At 41.2% G+C, this 13,616-nt stretch overlaps 1 protein-coding gene across 1 annotated transcript in view; it reads left to right on the forward strand.

Moving 5' to 3' along the window:
* MKLN1 (muskelin 1) overlaps window positions 1-142 on the forward strand; it is an 83,763-nt gene extending 83,621 nt beyond the window's left edge. The window contains exon 19 of the transcript XR_005747884.1: window positions 19-142. The gene's annotated coding sequence lies outside the window, so the exon portion shown is untranslated. The remainder of the gene's footprint in view (window positions 1-18) is intronic.
* Window positions 143-13,616: the final 13,474 nt, after the last annotated feature.

Genomic DNA, 13,616 nt, shown 5'->3' on the forward strand with positions numbered 1-13,616 from the left:
ATTCTTTGTATTCCACAGATTCACTGGCTTTCACAAAATGCTTCATATTGTATTTTGAACACCATTTATAAGCTACATTTTTGCTCCAGCCTGTAACAAACTTGTGTGCTAAATAAACAATGTATATAGTTTTAAAATTCTGCCAGTTTGTTTGCATCCATTATTTTGTTTCAAATGTTTTCTCCATACGTGTTTCTGCTCTTTTGAAATACAACCCAAAAAAGATTTTCGTTTATAATGTTTAACTATTGAGTGGACCATGCCATGCATAGAGCAGCCTATTTACATCTGAGGGCTGTCACCCAAAAGAAGCTCCTTGCTTTTTGGATGTCAAGCTTGGCTCGATTTTAAACCTTGCGTTAGGCAGTGATTTCTGTCCGATTCTATAATGACAATCTCGGCAGAATCTCACTGCGTTTGGGGTGCCATTAAGAATGACACCCAAACGCACATCCCACATTCTACCTCAATTTGGAATTGTAGGCAGAATTGAAGCGATTCTGCCTGAAATTTAAAATCCCCTTATGTGAACGCGGCCTAGAGAGGTTCCTGCAGTACACAAAAGACTAAAATTGCAACGGTCTTCTTGACACTACATAAATCATTTTAAACAAGTAAAAAAAGCAAAAAAAACTAAACCAGCAGCTAAGAAGACAGCTCCCTAATGTAGCTTATTGCCCCAGTTGTGATAATGTCTTTTTTACATAGTGTCCAAATGAATAAGGACCTGTATTGTGTAGCTCTTGGGTTCTAGAATGGATCAATTTAAAATTCTTCTGTTAAGTAGCTGACTGGCAGATAAGCTAATATAGATCCTTGTATTCTCACCAGCTCAGCCAAAGAGCATATGTCTCCTTGATGTATAGGATTAATTGTGACTGCCCTTCTTTGTATTGCAGTGGCGGCCCGCTACCCAGTTTCTGGGTTCTAGAATGCCTTGATCAAATCATTCTATCCAGCAGTTAACTCACAAACAGGCTGGATGAATAATATAGATTATTGTAGTCTCACCAGGTCAGCCAGTTCGTGCATATGTCTCCTTGATACATAGATTCAAATTTGCAACAGTTCTGCTTTATTGAAGTGAGACGCCTTCAAAATGTGCTTTTTACTGTATTCGCTATGGAATGAGTATATCCTCCTGTCATAGATTCTCTCTGGCTGCAAAATTTCAGTCTTGTGTTTTAAGGTTCTCTGTAAAATTTGCTGAATGTATACTTGATTGGGGTGTTTCTCTTTCTGAAGCAGCTGGTGAGCCTCACTGGGCAATGGTTACCATATCATCATAACTATGCGGCCATTTGGTTATTCATTTTACACAGAAGCTTCTGAAGTGGAGAGAGAATTTTTGCCTATCACTAAATTCAGAAGCAGATTTCTGGAATATTTGTTTGGATCGCCTTGGTTGCAAATGGAAACATTCTCCCTTTCCTTCTTCCTAATTAATGGATCACAAGGGCGAGGTAGAGCAAGATGGGTATTTTCTGGTAGAAGGGGACACAGAATCCTCATCCAAGTATTCTACTCATAAAGTACCTCGAGGCCAGGGTTTATCTCAGACCCTAAATGGCTTTTTGAGTTTTCACACAAACATTGTTAGACTTATTTACAATTTCTGCTCCCCGAATCCTGCACTACAAAAGTTGTGGGATTTGGATAATGATATTTGCCATAGCATCCACAGTCCTTCCCTGTACATCCTCATTAACTGTGGTCACCCTGCCAAGGTGTCTGTTCCGCCATAGAGGTTTGCGCAGCAATACCCTGTATATCGTTCACTGTTGAATGGGGTATGCCTTTGGGGATCTGGTTAATGTTTTTACATGGCCAGTGGCCGAGGTGCCAGTATTTGAGGATGTCTCTGAGAAACATCTGGAGGCTTTATTCTAGGCCTCGTTTATGCTGGTGCAAACGGCTTCACATCCAGCTGTTGGCATGTGCTAAAGCATTAAGTTCTGGGCTCATGAGATGAAAGGAGGGTTTCTGCTATCGAAACTACAGAATAGAGCCATAATCTGGAGAATGTTCCACATGTATTTTGATGCTCTGTTAACACTATAAAGGACTGCATCTAGTGACTTTCATGTCCTGGAGTCATTTCTGTACGCTTGTGCAAGATTTGATGGCTGAAGTGTTTGTCAGTGGAAATGTCCTGCTGAAACCATGTGGAACATTCACCTTTTAAAGGGAATGTTTTTTGTTTAGTCCTGCTTGGATGCTTTATCCATCCGGTAGGTGATGGGGGTGCAAGGGCATTTGATTACGCCTTTGAATAGAAGGTGAAAGGATAAGTTCACCTTCTGTTACCTGTTTCATGTAATGCCACGTACACACGATAATTTTTCAGGTTGTAAAAAAACAAAGTTTTTTAGGCTCTAGAAAAAACGTTTTTTTCAACTTCATCATTAAAACGGCCTTGCCTACACACGATCGTTAAAAAAAAAAAAATGCTCTAGCAAAGCGTGGTGACGTACAAAACGTACAACGGCACTATAAAGGGGAAGTTCTATTCGGATGACGCCACCCTTTGGGCTGCTTTAGCTGATTTTGTGTTGGTAAAAGACTATTCGCGTTTTTCTGTCTGTTACAGCGCGATGAATGTGCTTACTCCATTATGAACGGTAGTTTTACCAGAATGAGCGCTCCCGTCTCATAACTTGCTTCTGAGCATGTGCAGGTTTTTCACGTCGTTAAAGCCCACACACGATCATTTTTTACAACCCGAAAAACTACATCGTTTAAAACGTCGTGAAAAAATAGAGCATGTTCGAAAAAAAAAAGGGGCTGTTTTTCAAAACCTGAAAAATTCTCTAAAGCCCACACACAATCATTTTAAATGACATTTTTAAAAACGTAGTTTTTTACAACCCAAAAAATTATCGTGTGTACTCGGCATAACACCCATATTCAGGATGCAACATGTTGCAAATGCACCGGCCCCCGATCCTTCCTGGTCCCCTTTGACAGCCATCGGGGGATCTTCAATACCCCCCCCCCCCCTTGCTGGCAGTCAGACAAAACTCCCAGCTGTGGCATCCATTGACAGTGTTCTGTGAATATAAAAACTACAAGTCTTTGTCAGCTTGTAGTTCTCAATGAACTACCAGGGCGCTGTTAAGTGCTGTGGTAGGTCATTGATTCTTCCTGTCAGTGTAAAACTGCCTGCCTGTACATCTGACCTTCTGAGGGAGTCCTGCATGGCTCTAGGGATCTGCTGATTGCTGGTGCAATGCTTTGCATGCTCCAAAAAAAATGCATTTATTTTTTTCTAAAAGGTGAACTTATCCGTTAAGTCTATGTCTGTCTGCAAAAACCTGATGCTCCAATTAAAAAAGTTGTTTTCTGTGAGAAGTCAGACTTCTCAACTCGCTGTGAAGGGGAATAAGCCCTTTTCACAATAAAAAGGTGCCCCCACAAAAAAATAATTCTTGTCTGTAGGCCTTCATGGTGACCACAAAAAAATGACTCTTCTGAAAGCACTTGTTCATCCTTTAACTCAGAGAGTGATCATTCTTATTACAGCAGGCAAAAGATTTTTGAGGTTTCCACTCAAGACTTTATCTCAGGTTCTGAAATCAAATGGGGGTATTTGTTCTGTCTTGGATTTCAAGAGACTCAACTAGATTCTGCAAGGTTCTGATGGAATCTGAGCGGTCTGTGGTAACCTTTCTCCTGAGAGGAGAGTTTCTGGACATCTAACATACTGCATGTTTTGATTCTTCTGCTTCACCAAAGGTTCTGCGTTTTGCAGTGGGGGACTGCCACTTAAAATTGGGGCCCTGTAATTTGCCCTATCCACGACTTCCATAGTGTTTCAAAGATTTTGACATTTTTGGGGGTGCTTATCAGGGTATCGCTGTTGTGGATATTTGAATGCTTTAACAGAGTGATTGGTTTCTCAGCTGGACATCAATGTGTCTCACACAGGGCACACAGGAGAGGTTCAAATGGATACTGAATTTACAGAAATCAGCCATGACCCAATATTTGGAAATTCAGGCCTGACCTGGGTGTCTTCGGGGTAAAAATGTTTATCCTTCTGGGTTTAAGTTGCCTAACTCAAGCTTATCAGCCTAGTGACCTTACCTTGCCCATATTTCTTCCAAGTCCCTCTAATGGAAGGTCCAGTCTTCTTCCTTTTTCTCATTGTTGCTGGCTTAATGCCATGGCTGTTAAAGCCAGGGTCTTGTAAGACAGGGGGTCATTCCTACTCTACAGAAAGCTTGGAAGGCGCCTACAAGGAAAATTTACCACAAATCTTTCAAGTATTGTGTTATTTTGTCAGAGGTCGCATCCTGGCTTTTTTTTTGAATCTGGAGTTTATCTGGGACAAGCCTAGAGTTTGATCAAAAGTTCGTTTTTGGCCTTTGGCAGTTTTTTTTTCCCTCAGACTGGTTGCTTCACCGTACCTGCTTTTGTGCAAGGAGTCAAGAAAATTGTTCCACCAGTCAGGATCCCATATGCTTCTGCTGCTGTCAGTAAATCATGAGAGATGGGGGCATGGGCGAGTCTCGCTGTGTCTATTGATGCACACAGCCCAGGAGTATACCCAGATGGGTACCCCCATAACACATGGCTTGTTATAGGGGCATGCACATGTATAAGGAGAGGAAAGTTCACCTTTTCACTATAAATGACAGAGTATTGGTCTAAAGGAGTACCTTACTAGTTATTTTGTTTTTCATACTTAGATCAAGATTGGAAGACACATCTCTGCTCTCTATATGCTTTTCATGTGATGATGTTTACTGTGTTTGTGTAATAACACTGAATAAAAAAAAAATCGCCTCCCTTATTTAGCCATAGAACCCATTATACTGGACAATTGTCTGCATACTGTAAAAGCTTTCCTTTGTAAATGGCATGGTTGATATAGCAAGGTTGGCCTTCTTTCTTTCTGTCTCTCTTTACAGTGTCTCAGCATTGATTTCAGCTTTTAAATTTGTACTTGGGTTCTAAAGAATCACTGAGTGAAGTTGAGGATCAGGATGCTCCCCTGGCAAACCGAAAGGGAAATGGTCTTCATTTTAATTAGCCCTTTATGAAACTTTAGAAATGGAGGATCCTTCCTTCTTTAAGTTGGAATCAATGTTTACAAAAAACCTGCCAGGCAAAATTGAATTAAATAGTAAATATGTCTGTGAATGTACTCACAAAATTAATGTGTGAATCCAGGTGGTCTAAAAGCTATCATAGAACAGATAAATCTTTTTGGTGCAAAAGCACCCCAAAAAAGAACCACCTTTCAGTGGACCCTTGCAGCATCTAATCAGTCAAAGTCTAAAGCAGGGGTCCTCAAACAGGGGACCAGTTCACTGTCCCTCAGACCGTTAGAGGGCCAGACTAAACGGGAACAAATACAATATTTAAAATGAAGAACAAGTAAAGTTAAATCCACAAACTTACCAGTATTTCAATGGGAACTATGGGCCTGCTTTTGGCTAATGTGATGGTCAATGTCCGGTTCCATATTTGTCACTGCTAGTTATAACAAGTGATGCAAGTCTAGATCTGGTTGGAGATTTCAGATGTTTCGTTCTGGAAAAAGTCTGTTCAGACATAAGTGCCCTCATTGCAGCCTCCCCCGCCATCATTGAAGCCTCCCCCGACATCATTGTAGCCTTGCTGTGCCATCATTGCAGCCTCCCCCGCCATCATTGCAGCCAGTCAATGCGTGCATTATGCACAGCGGGCTACACTACGTCTATCACACAAGCTGGTCTAGGAGGAGTGCAGAACTTTTATCACAGCGTGGCCAAACTTTTCACACAAAGCTCCGTGACACAGCCACATCGGTTTCCCCACTGTGCATGACAAGTAGGCAGGAGGAGGGAGGGCAGGATAAATGTCCTCGGCGGGCCACAGTTTAAGGACCCCTGGTCTACAGTAACACAAATTGAGTTAAACTTTTAAGATTTTATTTCAAGTGAAACTAAACCAAATACATGCTAAATCAAATGAAAAATACCCTTACACCCTCCCCTTGTGCAGGACAGTTGACTTTGCTATAAAAACACTAGGTCTGCTGGTAAAATGTCTGGAAGGAGATCTCCCAGTTGCTGTGTGCACATGGCTATCCAGATCACTCGATTTAGGAGGAGGAGGGACAGAGACACTTAATCACTGAAGCCTATGCGGCAGTGCAGTGAGGAACCATGGCTACTGTGAATGTCGGACCAATGTGCCGAGGGGGTCACAGGACACAAGTCCATATACTCCAAGTTGCTTTAGATGCTGCAACGCATTTCTGAGGGCGTGGCCTCCTTCCGGCATGCTCAGTAGCGCTCCTCCATCTCCTTAAAAGCAGACCCTGGCTCAGAGTCACAGCAGGAGGCACTAGCGCCTTGCAGTCAGATGGTTTTCTAAGGGGCAAAGGTGTGTGTGTATGTATATGTGTGTGTGTGTGCCCATCAGCAGTACTATACAGGATAAAATGTCACAAAAACCCGAGCACAAGGATAAGAACCAATCCAAGGACGGCCTCTATCTCCCTCAGTGTTCTCAGCACCTCTCAGCTTGGTGGATGGGATCATTCTGGCTCTATTTTTACTGTGAAAGGCGTGTTGTTCACTGGAATTATGTGAGTACATCTTAATTTTTTATTTTTTTTTGTGTGTCAAAATAAAGGAGGTTTTATAGTAGGGGAGGACTTCCCTAGTCTTTTTTCCCTTCCTATCTTCCATTACAGCTTGCAGCCCAGACCTTGTTGATAATCTTTTTTGGAGAGCAGCTGAACCTAGTGAACCTCATTAATGGAAGATTAGGTTGAAAAGCACAGGATATTGCCGCCTACACATGATTGGAAATTCCGACATCAAAACCGTGGATTTTTTTCCGGCGGATGTTCACTCAAACTTGTCTTGCATAAGCACGGTTACACAAATGTCGTCGGAAATTGCGAACGTTAAGAACACTGTGACGTATAACACTACGACGAGCCGAGAAAGTTCAATGATTCCGAGCATGCATCGAATTGATTCCGAGTATGCATAGAATTTTTGTGCGTTAAATTGTTTACACATGGTCGGAATTTCCGACGAGAACTTTTGTTGTCGGAAAAATTGAAAACCAGCTCTCCAACATTTGTTGTCGGAAATTTCGACAGCAAATGTCCGATTAAGCATACACACAGTCGGATTTTCCGACAACAAGCTCACATCAAACATTTGTTGTCGGAAATTCCGACCCTGTGTAGGCAGCATTAGAATCGATTTTTCCTGTGGTAATGGAAAAGGTATGTTTGTGGCTTCTGTTGGTCAAAGGAGGAGCCGTGGAGAAGGGGGCCGTCTAAGTTGTACATTTAAAATGTTTTTTTAGTCCTCAGTGCCCAGGGCTGTCAGCTTCCAGATTCATCAGCAGCATATGCATCATATGGTGGAAGATTAAAGGAAAAAATAGACATGGAGCGCTTTCCAGTAGACGATCCACTGGGTTAACGGGCCATGACAATAGACCACTGTCCCGATCCTGCCCAGTATGCAATTGAGCTGCTGGCCTGCCCTGCACCCAGGGTGCTTTCCTAACGGGCATTCAGTGCTGCCGGAGGTTTTGTGACAGATAAAAGGGTGCATCTGTCCACAGGCTCCATTGACCAGTTGGCATTTCTCAAAATGAATCAGTCCTGGATTAGCAGCCCCTGATGCTATTTTTGCTAATTAAATTTGTTGGGGATCTGGATTCTCCACAAGACTGTCTAGGCTGCCTAGCTTTGTGGGTGTTTATTTTATCTTTAAGTCATTTTTGTTGCAGGTTTCATGGGTACAATTAACACTCAAGGCCAAATGTTTCTGCACGTTGTGTGACAAATGCATATCATTTTAATTCCTTTACATCGGGGTCCAGTCCTGCGCTCCTCAAGAGTAACTGTGAGGGGGTTACAATGTGCAGGCACCGCCAACATTTAAGGCCCAATTTTTCTGCACCTTTTTGACAGCTGCATAACAACATTTAATCTTTTACAGCAAGGCCAATAGAGGTACTCTCGTTTTCATCAAGAGTACCTCTATAGGGTTATAGGGTTACGGTACGAAGGCATCACCAACACTCATGGCCCAATTTTTCCACACCTGTGTGACAGCCAGGTGCATACAAGTTGAGTTTTTTTTTGCAGCAGAGTCCAGTCCAATACCCTCCAAGAGTAACTGTCAGGAGTTACGGTGCTCAGGCACCACCAACACCCAAAGCTCAAATTTTCTGCACCTGTGTAACATAATTTTTAAGAGCAGAATCCAATCCTGTGTTTGACAAGGATAATTGTGAAGCATTATGGTGTGAAGGCACCACCAACACCTAAGACTATTGTTCATGCTCATTCTAGGTAGGGTGTGCATGCGTGTTGTATGTATAGTTGTTAGTCTTGCATTGTATTCCTATAATTGTAAATAGTTTGTATGTACAGAATTTTGTTTATTAAAGCACATTAATACATTACAGAGGTTTTATAGCTTTGTTGCTTTTACCGCAAAGAAGTTCAACTGAAGTAGATCTATTTTCAGTGGTGTTTTGTTGCTTTGATGATCCGCACTCCGGTTATTGCTCTTAAATAATCTTCATTTTATTGTAAAGCCACCATGTAAACACAGATAACATCAGTTGACGCGTTTCAGCCTATAAGCCCTTAGTCATGCTTAGTTAGTTATGCTTCTCCTTAATTAAAAAAGTTTTGGGTTCAGTAAGGGAGAGAAGCAGGCAGTAGCTGCATATGGTTTGCACTTCCTTCATGCTTAACGTTCTGAAATAAGGAGAAAGGCAGACGTAGAACAAGACGTATTAAAAGAGCAGCTTGCAGTGGCTACTGAGTGTTTGCAAGACACTGCAAGCAAAGGATTTAAGAAGTAGGACACTCAAACCAACTCTTCCACATAGTGAAGGTTCTGGTTCTCCTCTTTTCCTTCGGGTTTAATGCAATATCCTGTTTGGGGAGGGCCATTTCTCATAAAACCACAATGTTAAGACAACTTAGGTATTTATATAATTTTCCTTAGTTTCATGTAACTAAAATAACAGTTCCAGCATTTGTCATTTTATGTATAGAAACACATAAGCAATGTAGATCAAATGTTTTATTATTTGCTTACATAGTTTTTTAAAATATACTTTTGTAGGAAACTAGTATAACAATCCAGTTCATTCAGTTCCAGTGTGTAACAGACCCCTGTTCTCAATACAAAAACATCAGTAATTGAAAAGCTAATATTTCTAAAAATAAAATCCACAGGTAAAGGGTTGGTTGGATGATTCCCTTTTTGTCAACATTTATGAGCAACATAGTTCGTGCAAAGTGTTATTTATTCTGCAAGCTTTTGGCAAGCAGCTGATCATACATTTTGGCTAGTAGAATGCAAAAAGTAAACCTTGGACTATTCGATTTAAGGAGTTTTGCAATAAAAATATAACAATTTAACCTCTGCTACTGAACCCCTCCCCTACTTTTCACAGCTTTTCTATTAAATGGATACTAAAGGTTTGTTTTAAAAAAAAAAAAAAAGCATATCATACTTACCTCCACTGTGCAGTTCGTTTTGCACAGAGTGGCTCCGATCATCCTCTTCTGGGGTCCCACGGCGGCTCTCGCAGCTCCTCCCCGCAAGAGAGAACTTCACCTAATTTTATTTTTTAGTAGTTCACACTACTAAAAATCGCTAAAAAATTAATTGCTGAACAGTCAAGCAGATAAAAAGGTGACTCCAAAAGCTACCCAAGGAGCCTGTCATAGCTATCAACAGCTGACAATTTGAGTGTTGTGTAATCATGTGAGATTATTCAATACTGCATGCTAATTATGTACTTTACAAAATAGGAATCCATTTTCCTTTCTTGTCCACTGAGGGACACAGGAATTATTACACGGTTAGGGTATACTGCCACCTACAGAAGTAATGGACACTTGAAACAAAAAATAAATAAAAATTTGACCAACACAGTGTAACCCTGTTCCCAACCATGATGGCTCAGTTTTATGCTAGTGTCCTCAGGGGGGTGGCCGTGTTTTCTTTAGCTCAGCTGTTTTATCTCTTATTGGAATATTTTCTACTATCAACAGCTTTTGGTAGCTTTATACTGGATATGTTAAATTCTGGAAATCTTTCCAGTCAGCCACTGAGTGCAGTTTTTCCTATTTTATGCTGGTGTTCTTTCTTTGACAGCCCTGGACTTCTGAGATATTCTCCAGTCATCTACAGTTAATTTGGCCTGGATATGGAAATCCCAAACAACTCCCCAGTCAGCACAGATTACTAGTTCTTTATATATAGTGGTGTTCTCCCAGCAACACACCTTCAGTTGGTAGTAACTACTTGTCCATGTTTCAGTTCACACAAGGCTCTGCTATTTAGGTAAAGCCGATATGTCTGGGGATTTCTTATGAATTTATCAGTCCAAAGCTGGGGCAATTTTCCTGTCCCAGTTTCTGCAACTCGCTGTTGCCAGTGATTACCAAGCTTATGCTGGGCTGAGTTTCTTGCTATTTGGTGCTACATATGTGACATTTACTGTAGATGACTGGCCATTTTGTGGGAATTAAAATTCTTTTTTGCTTTCTGTCACTTTATGCATTTTGCAAGTTGGTCACATGTGGAACCTTCCTCTTAATTTTTGCTGAGCTATACAAGGAAAACGATTACAGTGATATTTTTCTGTTCTCTTCCTTCTCCTCAGTTGCACCTCATGATGCAGTTTTAAGCTTGCCAGGTAGATGTGGCACACTAACCTGGTAAGACTCCTGGCAGATGCTGTGGGCATTGTAAGTTTGTCAGGATCTTCTGTCCCAAGGACAGATTTACCATCCTATTTTACAGATGCTGGCTTTAATGGCTTCACTAGGGAAGCCCTTTTTTTCTTTAGTTAGTGTATTTCTCAATCTGTGTTTCCTTTGACAAGTCGAAGAATACTTCCTTTATGAACAGTTATTGGACACGGAATGCATGCTTCACTTGGTGGGAGTTTCAGGGCTTCAACCCTAGGGGTTTCTCTGTGGAATAAATCCTCTACTTTCTGCAGTGGGGCCTGGACCAGTGTTTAGCACTTTCCAGGGTCAGGATTTTGCTTTATCTATTTTGTTTCAGAGACTGTTCACTCCTTGAATTATACCTTTGTACAATGAATCTTCATTGTAGCTCCTTCTGTTCATTTCCCTGTGACCCCATGAAATCTGAGTCAGTTTTTCTTTAAACTTCAAAGATTACCCACTAGAGACATTTCTATCTTTACTTTCACCCCCAAGGTGGTGTTTCTTGTAGGCATCACTTCTGTGAAAAAATGGGCTGAATTGGTGGCCTTTACCTGCAGTTTTCTGTTTTCTTCTTAGGTCTCTCAGCTTGTTGCCACACCCCCCCCACTTATGGGCTAGGCTGCTTTTGGATGTCCCAAGAGTCTAAAAATGAATGCGTCCCTTAAAGGGGGAGAAATAATTGTTTCACTTGCCGTAAAATTATTTACTGTCCATTGAAGGACACAGGTCCCTTCCCTTCACAAAACCAAGTCACAATGTTTGTGGGTGGGGTTATTCTATGCTGGGAAACTTTGTTGTTGTCAGCGTCCATTTCTCCTGTAGGCAGCATTACAACCAGAAAGTCTAAATTCCTGTGTTACTCAATAGGCCAAATTCCAGGAAAATTTATTTTTAATAGTGCATTATGCATCAATTGCCTTACTCCCCAATTTATAAGCACCTTTTCCTAAACCATCCTGCTGTGTAATGGATCAAAGTCAAAGTTTCCTCTATAAGCAAAGCTAATTTACTGCTCTGGGAAACAGACATTTTTCCTTGCATGTAACCTTCTTGGGTACTGGTCACCTGACCATCACCATGAGTTCTCCTGCCTCTGAGATCTTTGAGAGAGGACATGGCCATTGAATTACTGCTTCCACCAACAGGAGGTGTACATGTTAGACAGACAGTCAGGTGGACACCCAAAGAAGGACCCCAAGAAGTAAACAGAAGAAGATAGAATGGATCATCACGTGACTTGGGCTTCAGTTAAGTAAAATGGGTTTTTGGATATATATTCTCTTCATACCAGTGGGTAGTTAGAGGAGGTGGGAAGTAGGCTGCTTATATCCTGGAGTTGGGCTTTAATATTTCTTTATATCAACCAAAAACATATCAGCAACTCAATGCATTTAGGCATCTAGATGTGGTGAAGATCACACCGAGGATCAAAATGGGGCAGAAAGGGGACTCAAGTGACTTTGAATGTGGCATGGATGTTGGTCACAGACGTGCTGGTCTGAGTATGTCAAAAACTGCTGATCTAGGATTTTCATGCACAACCATCTCCAGGGTTTACAGAGAATGGTCTGAAAAAGGAAAAAATATCCAGTGAGCAGTGATTGTATGGATGAAAATGCCTTATTGATGTCAGAGGTCAGGTTCAAGATGATAGAAAGGCAACAGTAACTCAAACACCTGTTACGAACAAGATATGCAGAATACCATCTCTGAATGCACCACAGATAAAACCTTGAAACACATGGGCTTACACCAGAAGACCACACTGGGTGCCACTTCTGTCAGCTAAGAATAGGTAACTAAGGCTACAATTCACACAGGCTCACCAAAATTGGACAATAGAAGATTGGAAAAATGTTGCCTGGTATGATGCATCTCGATTTCAGCTGCGACATTCAGATGGTAGGGTCAGAATTTGGCATAAACAACATGAAACCATGGATCCATCCTGCCTTGTCTCAATGGTTCAGGCTGGTGGTGGCAGTGTAATGTTGTGGGGGATATTTTCTTCACACACTTTGGGGCCCTTAGTACCAATTAGGCATCATTTAAATGCCACGGCCTACCTGAGTATTGTTGTTGACCATGTCCGTCCCTTTATATGACTACAGTGTACCAATCTTCTGATGGCTACTTCCAGCAGGATATTGCACCATGTCACAAAGCTCAAATCAACTTAAACTGGTTTATTGAACATGGCAATGAGTTCACTGTATTCTAATGGCCTCCACAGTCACCAGATCTCAATCCAATAGAGCACCTTTGGGATGTTGTGGAATGGGAGATTCGCATCATAGATGTGCAACTGACAAATCTGCAGCAACTGTCAATATGGACCAAAATCTCTGAGAAATATTTCCAACACCTTGTTGAGTCTATACCACAAATAATTAAGGCAGTTCTGAAGGCAAGAGGGGGTCCAACCCGGTACTAGCAAGGTGTACCTAATAAAGTGGCCTTGAGAGTATATATATTTATATATACACTGTGTGTGTGTGTGTGTGTGTGTGTATATATGTGTGTGTGTATATATATATATATATATATATATATATATATATATATATATATATATATATATATATATATATATATTGCCCATGTAACTTTTAATTTAATGCTTCTTCCCTATCCACTATGTGGCATGGTGATATTCCACAGGACCAGTTATTGCCCCTGGCTACTGACCGTGCTAGACTCCCTAATACCACACTAGAAAAGTGACTTGTTACTATACACAACAGTGCAACATCTTTTTCCAGTTTGCATAAGTCTGCCATATTATTGTTTTGGGCAGAATTTTTGTAAGGCAAACGTATGAAAATAAAGCACGTTTGGTTTATGAAACAAACACAACTGTCTTTCACCCTGGATTGGATTGACTTAC

Source organism: Rana temporaria, chromosome 3, assembly GCF_905171775.1.
Source record: "Rana temporaria chromosome 3, aRanTem1.1, whole genome shotgun sequence".
NCBI lineage: Eukaryota > Metazoa > Chordata > Amphibia > Anura > Ranidae > Rana > Rana temporaria.